We start from the raw sequence: 10,357 nt of genomic DNA, 5'->3' as shown, positions 1-10,357 counted from the left end.
CTAAAGGCACAGTTTTGGCCAGATCTACGGAACATGGCGATCAGTCTACGTCTGCTGCTGCCCGGCATGCCACACTATTCGGTCAGTACGGCACAACGTCTCGACACACAAGCACCACCTTGGCGGTTCGTGACCACTCTAGTCGCCCCGCATAACTAGGTCACTTCAGTATTGCCACGTATCACGATTGATTTGCAATCAGCGGTATTACCAACAAGACAGCACGCCGATATACTACATAAATCAATCGCTCTCGCCGTACTGCTCCATTAATTGACCTCGCTCGGGATAGACCGCATACGCGTGATGCTGACATCCGATACCTCGCCTATTTGATGCAAGGGCAAAACATGAAGCCTCCACAAACACACACGGCCAGCGCAGCAATGTCAAAATTGAGCAACGTATTCCAGTTACAACCTGCACAATCAAACGAGATGACCATTGCCCTATGTGGTGAAATAGAGACAGATAACAAGTGTATTTGTCTCCTTGATAGCCGTGCAATATCGACCGAAGAGCCGGCTTTGACATATGCGGGTTGGGTCTCAGTAGTTTATAATTGTTATGCCATATCATTACACTGGCGTGCCCTCGTCGGTTTATTCTTCCTTGTCAGTCTCGGATTTCATATGTGGATGATTTTAGTCCATTCCACATGTATTCAGCGATTCCGACACCACAGTGTTCATCACTTTGGTCGAACGCAACCAACATAACCGAAACACGAATAATTTGGCCGCTCATACACGCCCGGTACAGCCGTAAGTATTTGCTTTCGTCAAGGCACAACTACACGAAGCTCTGTGCCTCCTTGGACAGCAATATTTTCCGGTGCAACATCTTTTTGACGGTAGATATTGATGAGATCGACGACATCACAATACCCTGTGCTCAGCGCATCCATTTCTGTGCCGAATTAAAGTATCGTTTGTCACCGCCGGTATTCCGCAACAGTTCGTTACACTACTGACCTCGCACTCGTTTTGCAAAGGATTTGTAGCAAGCTCCTTGGCAATCAACACGTCCCAACGCAATACCAGCGCCATTCTGGGCAAACGTCAAGGCAATAATCCCTACTCCACACGACAACTTCAACGGGGACTAAGCGGTGGCTGGAAGTACAACAACATAAATGCCGCAATTTTTACAATTTCTATTTATGTTGGAGTCATCACATATCCTGGAAAGACGTAAAACTATGTCCTTCAACTCACATGACTCCTCTGAACTTTTACCCCAGTGAGCGCTATCAAAGTGAGGAACAGAAGATTCTTTTGATCATCTGTTATCCGCGTCCCAACCCTGTCGCGCTCTTTTATCTGTTCCCCTCATAAATGCATGTATCAGCAGCAGTCCTCACTATTGAACATGGGTCGATAGAGCGGACTCCGCTCGTACTTGTACACGACGCTAGTGCATATTAACTATACTCGCAAATAGCAATGCAACTAATATACTGCTCTCTAACCCTGGATAAAAACAAATTCACCAACCAATGGGTGGTAATTCGTTAGACATACGTAATGTGATCAGTTGTCACATTGTCGTATCGTAAGTCTAAAAAACAATAACATACTTATATATATAAATTTTACACTTTGAAAAAAAAATGAAAAGGTTTCCAGAGGCGGAATCGAACCGCCGGCCTGTTGCGTGTGAAGCAACCGTCATAACCAGCTAGACCATCCGGAGATACAGTTATTAATGATAGATATTATAATAATGATAATAAATAAAATATTAGTGTACGCGAAAGAATTTAAAAAATGTGTATATTCAAATGGAATAATAATTCGAGGAATAGTATATTTCTGTGTTTCTTCGATTCCAATTTCTTCGTCCGACAGTTTATATTTCTTGTACGAAGTGATACTCCTTCTCATCCAGCGCTAAAAGCACGGCAGATATATTAAACACTAAATAATGAACATAAACTCAGCACCGACGATTGTATAAATGGAAGAGTGATACATTGAATGTGCGACGTGTATGTGTAACCCGTGACAATATTCATGAGTGTCGAACAGATCACATTTTGAATTTAGTGCCGAGCGTGACACAACAAGGCGATAGAATTAAAATCCTGTTCAATAATCACTATAGCTAAATTTGATCATGGTTGGCATATGCTTGTATGATACCAGGTACAAATAGATCCGGTTATGTGCTTGTGTGCTATGGTTGTTTACTATATCAAGGTCGCTTACCGACACTGCTTGCATTCCAATGAGCGTGTGGTACTACCATGTATGGTACTACTGGTGTGAATGTCGTGGACATTTGCGTTTTTTATAGTTTATGAAGATATACAGTCATAAATTAGATCCCTGAATCCAGTATAAAGAGCTTGAGCGACTATAAATCCCGTATATTATTCAAATTTACTGTATCGGCCGAGTGGGTGTGGTAATAGCTGGGCATTGTGTGTCATTGAAGTATTGTAGCCCTCGATTGAAAAGTGTGAAAGATGGATTAGTGACAAATTTCAGCAAGGATATTGTGGAGGTAAAAATACTAGTCAAACAGTAAAGTTAGAGCAGGAAACTTCAATATGGCAGTGGTGAAAGAAAATGCGTGGCGAATCTGACATACTGCATACAAATACCATCAAGCAGCGATTAATCACATGAGGAATATGTAATTAATTATTATTTGTTCATTCAATACGGGTCAACGATGACTCACAATGATAGCAAAGTATATCATGTGCTAGTGCTCACTTCTGCTGCTGTTGCTTGCAATATGATCCGATGTAATTTTTTATGACACGAGAAACTAATTTACAATCTGGAGAATATAGTATTTGAAATCTATTCTATTAACATGTATGGTTATCCTGATGATGCGTATGCCGTTCTCTAGACTAAATACAACCGTGTATGTATCAATATGATAATGGGAAAGTACTCATTTCCAGAGGCGAGCATCAGCAAAACAACTTGACGTGGGAAATCTGTATTTCAATTCGAATCTGATGCCAATTTTTCCTTGATAATAGAAGTGGGATGATGTCTCTGTACAATAGCCTTTATGTCACCCCTATAGCTAGGCAAAGTATGCTACAGTATCTCGGCGTTACAAAAGAAACTGAGAGACTACAGGTCTCAGGCCCAATTTTACAGCAAAAAAAAAACTCTTGATTTATAGAAGTCATCAGAGTTAGCTCACTCCCGAGAGCAAATCAAGTTGTTTCAATTACTCCCGAGAGGTGAGTTAATACTTTACCGACTCCCGAGAGCAGATTAGGTTTCTCAACGACCTCCCGAGAGTGGATTAAGTCAACCAACCGCAACATTCTAAAAATAGCTGCGGTTCTATGTGAGCCACAATCTATGCGGAAAGGCATCATGTGATCAGCGTGAGATTCAGTTGCAGAGAAGTCGAAATAGAATAACATCGAAGTGTTAAAGTTTTCTGCAGAAGGTTTCCCATACTGACCATATGAGTTTTTACCTTGGCCAGCCCAAGTGGCTGAATACGAGCACAAACATCTTAGGTATAAAACCAAAGGTAAGGTCAGAAATAAATATATACATCTGCACTTTATTCAAAGTCTACTACATAACACTCTAACAGTAAGATTTGTAGGGCACTTTAGTTATTAATAGTTTGGTTCTTCTTGTACTTAATTACGACATTCCTATGTTCAGTCATTTGCTCAAATAAAATAGGACCGTGGGCCATACTGTGTGAGGCTAGACTGTGCCTCAAAAAGTAGTCTTAGATATTTTGACGGGAAATCCTATGACATGTTAAACACGGTCAAAATCTAGACATCTTATTGTTGTACTATAAGCTGACTGGGTTATTATTGGCCTCGTGGAGCATTTAAGACTTAAAGTATCGTGATATATAGGCACATTACGCACCTATGCGATCTTCGAGCTGATTGACCAGTAGTAGATATGGTTATTGCAAAATTTCATTTGAAATTTGCCAATATTGATAGTAAGCACCACTTTTGCTTGAGACGACTGAATGTACCGATATCGTTGAGCGTAATAGTCAATAAATACAAGTATACAGCATATTTGGCCTGTCCAATAAAATTTTAGCCTTGTATGTACGAGGTCATTAATCGGATATTATTAATTATATGCATAGTTCATGTAACTTATTAACGGTTGAGATCCATAAATTAGATAATAAAAGTTTGCGTATTGCTTAAATTACACAAGTATACAGCATATTTGGCCTGTCCAATAATTTTTTAGCCTTGTATGTACGAGGTCATTATTCGGATATTATTAATTATATGCATAGTTCATGTCACTTATTAACGGCTGAGATCCATAAATTAGATAATAAAAGTTTGCGTATTGCTTAAATTACAGTGCTTACCGAATAAGTGGATACGGTGTTGTATCTTATACCCTATATACAAGCCTACGCGAGCGGCTGTTCGTTTTGTATTTACTGAATTTGTTAGTTTGTATTTCGGTCCTTTTGTGGAACAGTGAGTGTATACATTGACTGCAGAAAATACTACCTCCGATTTTCACAAAATTTACAAACAAACTTGTACATTAACCGGCCAAAGCATAGTGTAGAGGTTTTTGCATGTGCAGGCGTTCTTACAAGAAAGGAAGAAGCAATGCGCAATAGTTAGATTTCCACTCTTCAACACACCCCTGCAAGATATGCAGTCAAAAAATGCAACTGGCTCCTAAAAATCGATTGTATACCCTGAGTGCAATATATTTGATACCTCAACCCCTGTGGCTTTAACACAATCTTTATCGACTTCGATACACAGACCACGTTCGAAACGGGTGCTTCGCACGATGAATTTGCAGTGAGAGTAGACAATAATGTACCGGGATATAATTAAGTGCTTTTCGTATTCTTTCATTCTTGATCGGGAAAAATACATAAATAATCACAACACCATCTATGTATATGTATAAGACTTATACACCGTACTTAGCTTCAGTTCAATATACAGAATCATGTTATATTTTGATTATAGGTTGGTTTGCTTTGAATATAACATGTAGTATAGGTGATGCATCCGAACTGAATTATATTACACGCCGCTGAAAATATCAGAATAAGGAAGTACTCACAGGTGTAATCGAAACCATATTGGGAGGCGACACCCTATTTTTCCTTGCTGAACCATACATCCAAATGCTAAATTTCCAGACAACGACGTAGTCCGTTATTTATGACAGCTGTATATCCTATTTCAAAAGACATTCTCTGGCTGAATTTTCTACCAACAAATATTTTGAATAAGAGTTATTGTCGGAATAATGTCGATTTTCACTTCCGACCTTTGTTACAATTGAACCCGATTCTGATAAACAAATTTCAACAACCGATTTAAAATGGTGGATCACTACGAAATCCACAAGTATATAGTCAAGACAAGGCGGGAAAGTACCCAAATATTGGCGCGTTCGAATTGATTGATATATATCTCCCTCAGTTGTATACTGATAGTGTTTAAAACTTGGGCTGGCCAAGGTTAAATAATTGTAAGATCAGTTTGGGAAACCTTATGCAGAACACTTTAGTACCATGATGTATCTCTAGAAATATATTTCTCTGCTACGTACCTTTGAGTTGACCGGTTGTCCATCTATAAATAACCCAATCCGAGAACAAGTCTCAAATCACTCTCACGTGCTCTCGGGCTGGCCCACATATAAATAGATTCATTTGAGAACAAGTACTAGATGATCAATACAAATCTGATGGAACGTTTAGTAAAACAAGAGTAGTACTAGACCTGTCGCCAATCAAGAAACTAATTCCGCAACATATTTTTCCCTTACCAAAGATAAGCGAGATACTACGCAAAATGGAAGGTGCCATATTTTTCCCTTACCAAAGATAAGCGAGATACTACGCAAAATGGAAGGTGCGACTATCTTTTCCAAGGTAGACTTAAAGGCTCATTCCATCAATTACAAATATATGAGTCGCATAGGAAATACTTTTCCTTTATTTGTGATTGATATATATCTCCCTCAGTTGTATACTGATGGTGTTTAAAACTTGTGTTGGTCATGGTTAAAAAATTGTAAGATCAGTTTGGGAAACCTTATGCAGAACACTTTAGTACCATGATGTATCTCTAGAAATAAATCTATCTCTTTCTCTGCTACGTACCTTTGAGCTGGCCGGTTGTCCATCTATAAATAACCCAATCCAAGAACAAGTCTCAAATCACTCTCACGTGCTCTCGGGCTGGCCCACATATAAATAGATTCATTTGAGAACAAGTCCTAGATTACTCTCTGACTGATTGTAGAGTATGGAGGATAACTGGAAAGCTACAACCAAATGAAACAATAGCCCAATTCTCAAGTACAATTATATCAGTTAGGAAAAGTCCCTAGTCTGAACTAGTCTATAATCGAACTGAGTCTATATTCGTGTTTTCTAATGGACTAGATTCAGGGTTCTACTTGAGTGTTTCTCTCACGCGCGGGGTCCCAGTTTAACTCACCGTTTCTACGGATAATATTTTTTATGGCTTTAATATCAGACATATTTGGATCCGGACCCAAAACTCAGTATTTGATGATTCTGTTGTTTTGGGTTTTGGATTGACTTTTTTGATTCTCTGGTTTCTAGATGCTACAAGGAAAAGCCCCTAGTCTGAAGCAAACTGTATTGTTCTCAGATACTAAAGTATCTTAAAGTGTTTTAAGTTTTAAGTGAATAGTTGTGATTATTTGATTCGAGTCCCTGCTTTTATATACATTGGACTCGTAATCCTTGAGCCATTAAAAAGCACCTCGTAAAGTGAAAAAGGTTCTCACTTAATCTATGATCCAATCCAAAGGCAGCGTCGCCACGTCTTCAACTGATCGTGGCTTACATTGTAATCTCTGGCCTTATACGTTTAGATTGTACTCCTCCGATATTTAGGGATGCCCTTATGCCCATCAGAGATTTTCTATAGTGATGTTTCCGTACTCCCGGCACTTCGGCTCCGAGATTAATTTCCATCTGTAATATTTCTGTGTCCCTCTCTGAGTTTAGATTCTCTCCTTGGTTGATGCTGGGATAAACCTTGTTGAGTCTCCGGTGTTTGACCGTAGTTTTATGCTTGGTAAACAATCCTGATTTACTGTGATCAATAAACTGATTCTTATTTAGTTATTTATATTTTCTACTTTCTAATTCACTAGACTCAGAATTCTACTTGCGTGTTTCCCTCACCCCGTTATTTTGCTAATGACTCTACTATCAATAATTTTTGTATCCGGACCCAAAACTCAGTATTTAATGATTATGCGGCTTTGAGGTTTGTATTGGTTTTGATAATTTGGCCCCTAGATGCTCCAGCCCCCCAACGTTGCACTTCTGAACCTGCGTAGGAGTAAAAAGTGACATCTTACAGTACTATATCATTTCGAGGTTGGAGATTTTGTAGGAACAACTTATCCCTTAGAGGGATAAGATACAAAACCTACCACAACTATATATTTTTACGTATTGCCTAAGCAATCATGCTATCATGAGAGTTTTCAACCACGCACGGCTTTGAGGTTTGTATTGGCTTTGATAATTTGGCCCATAGATGCTCCAGCCCCCCAACGTTGCACTTCTGAACCTGCGTAGGAGTAGAAAGTGACATCATACAGTACTATATCATTTCGATGTTGGAGATTTTGTAGGAAAAACTTACCCCTTCGAGGGATAAGATACAAAACCTACCACAACTATTTATTTTTACGTATTGCCTAAGCAATCATGCTACCATGAGAGTTGTCAACCACGCACATGATCTGTGCTCTTGGTTCATATCAACTTAGTTTGGGAAAACGCATTTCTACGTTGGCTCTATAACCGGGTCTTTGGTTCTTATCCCTTTGGAGTGTGAATGGGGCATACCATAAGGTGAGAAAAGTCGGAGTGTTCCTCGGCATCAGTGCAACTTGAGTAAGTTTCCCGCCTTGTGCACTTCCTGTTGCTTGCTGCTCGTTCGTCAGTGCTCATTATTATTGCCTGATTCGGTCTGGTTTGCCATCGCTTGCGTCTAGTGCTTTGTCGGTAGATTGCAAGAACATCAGTATCTGCGATGTCTGTTTCATGTGCCCAGGTGAACTCTCAATATGTTCACTGCAGTAGGTAATCATGTGATCCATCGCCTCTGTTGGATGGCCGATGTGTAATATCGGGTACAACTTTGTTTCTTCGGCTGGTTGCACTGGGCTTCTGGGAATGAATGCCTCTGAAGCACTGGCCTTCTTTTTGAGGCCGATTAACTCATCACTGACAGATTTATAGACCCATCATACAGACAAAATACACGTTGCCCAACTTGCATGTTATTTTGTTTGGCCTATCGTTCGGTGCTGTCATTTTGTTCATTTCAGCTTGGTAGCGAACTAATACAATGTCCTCTTCCTGAAAGTGTATGTACTCCTCTTGGTATTTTCGGTCATATGCTGCGCGCATCATCTCGTGATATTGCACAACATTAGTGCCTAGTTGTGGTCTGATCGACTCTCCTAGATTGTTCGGTCGATGTCCCCATGATAGTGGTATAATGTCCCCGTAATAGTGTTGTCCCTAGTGCATTCACTACTGTACTATAGTCTGCTAGTTTAGTTTGTCTGTGTCCATACGACACATTGACGAGGTGATTTATGTCTTCTTGATGAACGTAGAGTCTGACCCATTTGTATGAATATGAGCCGTGAACACCATTTGCCTAGGCTTTAGTCAACGAGTTTCATTAGCAATGGTATGAGGTCTATATGTGATCACTCGGTTGTAACTAAAAATTAGGTTGGTACGTGCGAGAGACCAAGTGTTGTGTCGGCGCTTATGCAATTATATCTTTGAATTCAGTGCCTTGGTCTGCTTACATGACTCGTGGGAATCCATGTTCATATATTAGTGGTACCAGCGTTCTTGCAATTTGTTAATCATGCTCTAAGTACGATGAGTGTACATCTAGCCACACTAACGCATATGTGTTGCCTCTATTTGAGTCCAGTAGTGGGCCTGTAGTGTCCACTTGCATTTGTCGCGTGGAATTGCGGCCGAAATTGATTGTAAGGGATGGACGCCCTTTTTGAGAGTTTTTCCCTTGAGACACGGTACACAACCTTTGGTGTATTTGTGTTCATGTCATTGAGAAACTTATCGAGTAGATTGTCCACAGGGTGGAGTCTTAGTTTGATTATGATGACTCTATTGAACTGCTCTGAATCGGTGAAATACCGTGTGACACGCGTGCTGAGTAGATATCTCATCGAGCACCCCCTTGGTTTCCTCTGTTGCGTCCGTGGAGTCTAGCAGGGCTCTAACGAGTGCTGTACATTGATATAAGAACATGGACTTATCAAAGAATCTATGCATTGTGTTATGAACTTTATGATATCGCCAAAATTTTCCTTTTTGAAGAAAGTATCTTTGGATAACTTCGGAAATTCTGAGTGTTCTTATCGTCTGTGCACGATAGCAAGATATCTAGCTCACTAGTGAATCAACTAACCATAAATAGCTCATCCTCTTCGTTGTCACCACATTCTTCGATAGCCTTGTCATGACTCTTACTGAGATACTGTAAATGGATGTTGGAATATATTACAATGCATATATAAGTTCATTATTTTGGGAGGTACATTTCTTTTCCCTGCTATTGCATTGACTGCAATTATTGAAGAATCAACACTAACGACGGTGACCGGTTGACTTTATCGTAACCGGTCTACGACATTTTGTAGTATGCCCGATACCTAGGCATCTTTATTTACTAACATAGAAGTATTTCAATGTATTTTCCGGTCAATGCATTTTCCGGTTGTCCGTCAATGATGTTGATAAATTAAAGATGCTCGTGAACGAATCGTCATCGACTGACTTGCCGTTGCAATGTTTCTTAAGGAAACTCACTAATTATATTATCCTTGTCCTTAATTTCTTGAGAAACTCGTCTGTTCTTTCATACACGATATGTAATTAGCTATAATTCCATTTATGATTGGATAGTTTTTCTTTTTCAAATTATGCTTCTTATTGCAACGAGCGTGACAACACTCGATAGGAGCTTGGTAGTCGTTTCGTAAACATTCATCGAACCTAAAGTTGTGCAGTGCCCTCGGTATTTTCATCATACAGTCTATTATGTTGTGAGGTTTGCATGTTTATCAGAATTAAATGGTGAGATCTCGCCCCGCGGATACATTTGTTCCCTTTTGAGCTTTAATGCTCGACATTGCTCGGAGTTATTTCTCCCATTGTTTCCGTGACGAGTGGAATGTAAATTTTGCTCATTTTGACTGCTTCGGTACTGTACTTCTTCAGCAGACCGACGTGTTTGATAGAGAAATTTTGTACCTTGACGGTGTAGTTCGACTAATATGTGTAAACTTCGATGGAAATT

At 39.7% G+C, this 10,357-nt stretch overlaps 1 non-coding gene across 1 annotated transcript; it reads right to left on the bottom strand.

The window, feature by feature from the left end:
* Positions 1–1,621: 1,621 nt before the first annotated feature.
* On the bottom strand, positions 1,622–1,695 carry SARC_30088. Its single transcript has one exon. It is a non-coding gene; the product is annotated as a tRNA-Val (tRNA).
* Between the last annotated feature and the right edge of the window lie 8,662 nt (positions 1,696–10,357).

The sequence above is a fragment of the Sphaeroforma arctica genome, assembly GCF_001186125.1.
Source record: "Sphaeroforma arctica JP610 unplaced genomic scaffold supercont1.257, whole genome shotgun sequence".
NCBI classification, from domain to species: domain Eukaryota; class Ichthyosporea; order Ichthyophonida; genus Sphaeroforma; species Sphaeroforma arctica.
Note: the sequence above shows the minus strand (reverse complement) of the source record. Positions and strands in the feature narration are given on the sequence as shown.